The sequence below is a fragment of the Entamoeba invadens genome (genome assembly GCF_000330505.1).
Source record: "Entamoeba invadens IP1 unplaced genomic scaffold scaff_1105074726713, whole genome shotgun sequence".
In the NCBI taxonomy this organism is placed as follows: domain Eukaryota; phylum Evosea; order Mastigamoebida; family Endamoebidae; genus Entamoeba; species Entamoeba invadens.
In genome coordinates, this window is record NW_004443770.1 from 15,144 (window position 1) to 18,858 (window position 3,715).

Sequence of the window (3,715 nt, forward strand, 5' to 3'; positions counted from 1 at the left end):
AATATATCAAAAAAAATATTAGTAAAACAAAAAGTAGATAATCTTAATTATGTTAACAAATATGGAGGTTTTTGTTAATAAATTATGATGTAAAACTTAATATATATTCACATTTTCAACACCCAAAGCAACGTAATAATAAATGCGGTTATTATTACAAACATCACTACGCAATACTTTTCATCGAACAACATTTATTTCAGACAAAACAATGAAAACAAATATTGTTGTTGTGATTTTATCTTTATTCATGGTAAGACAAATTTCTTGAAATTCAAGTATTAAATCCCAAAACTATAGTCTTGTTTTTACAAATAAAACAATTTGAAGAAAAGTTCGATAAAAAATTGACAAATATTACAATTATAACTTTTTCAAAATTTAAAAAAAATAACAAAAAATGGCGAACAATATAATAATTTGTCTGTAAAAGAGAGATCAATATTACAATTATTGACTATAAATTATAAATATTTTACATCTAATAATTTCAAATTGATAAAAATTTACATTATTTTTGTAAAAAAACAAGTATTATAATAATAATAATAAAATAATACATACATACATTTTTGATATTTTTATAGAAATAGATTGTTTTCGAATTAAAAAAATATTTTAAAAATTAAATAAATTAACATTGTTTTATTCCTGAAAGAATGGGATTATTTTTCATGTGTTTTGACAAAAAGTAACGAAGTAAAATAAGCGTTTTTGCAAATGGAATTTATCGACAGAATAGTTGTTGTATAATATAATAAAACTATATTTTAACAGCAAAAAACATGAACAAAAATATCAAATCATTAAATTAGTGTTTTTTAAGTTTAACTATAATATTATTAAAGAAAACTATAAAACATAACAATAAATAAATAGATAATTTCGATAAATTGTAACATAACATCATTAAAAAGCTTTTAGAAGCATTTTAAAAAGTTTTTGTTTATAATATTTTTAAGTTATAAAATTTACCACAAAATTAAAATTTATTTTAAACAATTGATTATTTAATTTTGAATTGAAAAATACGATATATATTTTATAATTGTAAATTATAGGGGGTCTATAAACTGGTTGGGATCCATAAACTGGTTGGGGAATTTATTAGAAACTTTTAAAGGAAAAAACAATATTTACATGTATTTTGGAAAAGAAAAACCCTGCTTTGCAGTTTTGGGAAGTATAAAACACGTTAATTTCTATTTTTGTTTTTGTTGTTTTGCAATTTTAGAAATTAATAAAAATCAATGAAACCAAAGAACAACCAATGAATAAAAACAAATCATTTATATTTTTTGTTGATAAAATATATTATTTCGGAAGAGAATTGCGTTCTCTTTTTTATCATACAACACACATTTAAACATTTTGTTCACACGCCACACACAAAGTTGTCAACGACCATGGCAAATTAAATTATCTCGCTCTCACACACATTATATATTATATTTTATCACAATCTCTCCCCGCATATTATAAATATCGCAATGAATGACTGTTTTGAGTTCATAATTTTTCTTTTATAGTCCAAAATTCGAAATTTTAAATCTGTAAACTTTTTAATCCATTCTTATTTTTTGGAGTTTTATCTTATTTAAAATTTGAATCGAAACGTAACAACGTTTTTGATTAATACAATTAATATTTTAATATAATCAATTATTAAATTTTAATTGTTTATCGAGATTCATTTGAAATTATTATGGCAATAAATGGCGATTAATATATATATAGAAAGCATTTTAATAAAAAACATTATTTTTTATTAAAATGTTTTTACTCAAGATGTATGTTATATTATACTATTATATGCTATAATTATTAATAATATATATTATGCTTTTTTATTAATTTATAAAATTATTATTTTATCAAGAATAATGATTTACACATCGACTTATTCTTTAATAAATATCAGGATCAGACACACAACATTCAAATGGTGTATTTAACATGTTGTTAACAGCTTTTTATTAACAACAAAACTCACTCTTGATATCCAAGAATGTGTTCATTAAAGTTGACTTTACTAATTCATAAAACTAAAACAATATTATAATTTATTATCAATAAAACTATTTATTTTTCATTTCATTTTTGAAAAATCAACAACCTTACAATTATAAATGTAGTGCATTTACCTGTCATTCATTTCATTAGATTTATTCAATAGATGTTATCAAAGAGTCCATTACAACAATTTGAAATTCCAATTTTTAAAATTAAAGAGTATAAATAATTTTTACATGGACTTGTTTTTCAACTTTTTAAAACATATTATTTACATGTTATTCTTTATTACGAACAATAATATTACAACCTTATCCCACATGTATCATATATAACACTTTGTGTTTAAACATGTTAAAATAAATATCATCGTTAAAAGAAACGATGACTATTTTTTAGATAAATACAAAAACAGAGGTTTCATTTTTCGTTCCAAAAAACAAAAATTATTGCAAATTTTTACCCGTCACTTCGCAACGGGTTTGTTACAAAAAATATTTGTAAAAAATTATTTTTAAAAAGTTACAAATACAATACTTGACTTACAAAAAGCGTTCATATTATTGGCCAGTTAATAAATCCATTTTCCTACCACAAACAAATTAATCAAAATTGTTCCAAAAGTGAGCGAAAACGGAAAATCAAGGGTTTTTGTTTTTTTTTGAATAATAACAATAAATATTGATTGATTATGTTTTACATTGTTTTAATTTTGAAGTTTCGGAGCATTCCCCAATCAGTTTATAGACCCCTATATTAATATAGTTATATAATATTATAAAATGTAATTTAATAAATTGATACTTTCAAAATAATTGTAAAATAGATATTTTTCAATTCAGAGTACAAAATATTATTAGACTTATGTTTAAATTCAAATATTTTGACAATGATAATATTATTAAACTGTTATAATAAATAAAACAAAATAAATTAAAACATTCAGAAACAGAAAATTGTAAAAAATTGTTTTGATTATGTTGACTGCAATGAAAGCGACTAAAGATGAATTTGTTAATTTGTTCTCTATGTAAGTAGCTTAACCATAACAACAACATACTTAAATATATTAACAATATAACAGTATAAACATCAGGAAAACTTGACAAGAAGAAAAGACCAAATGCCGACTTCTTTGCTCCCATCCAAATTGACAATTATTAATAAATACGTCAAGGGAGCAGGCCTTCAAGGTGGTTGCAACTTGTCCGTTGCACACACAAAGTAATTCAAGCCGGAGGATGACAAGATTAAGAGGCTAGTCCAAGCCAAAAATGGCTGAGAAGGCGAAAAAAAAAACGAAAAAGTGATAATTTTATTGATAAAGTTGAAAAGGCGGGAAATTTGCGAGCGATAAAAATTTGTAATAATTGACTCAATTGAATAATTCCTTATTGTGTTTTTTGCGAATAATTACATTTGGATAAAAATAAATTAATTCTATTTTTAATCAATTTACGATTTGTTTCGTTGTTTTTGTAACATTCCTTTTTTATACGATTGGTGATTAATAAGGATCAATATCCCACTTTTTTAAGTTAAACCAATCTGTTATAAAAAATCACAAATATCTATGAATATTATTCAAGTGTATATTACTGATTGTTTTGTTTATTTTTCGGGTAAATTTTGGTAAAAAGATTATTGTGTGTAAAATGACTTGGCACAATCATGTTTTTCCACTTATGGCAGCTTGTTTAAG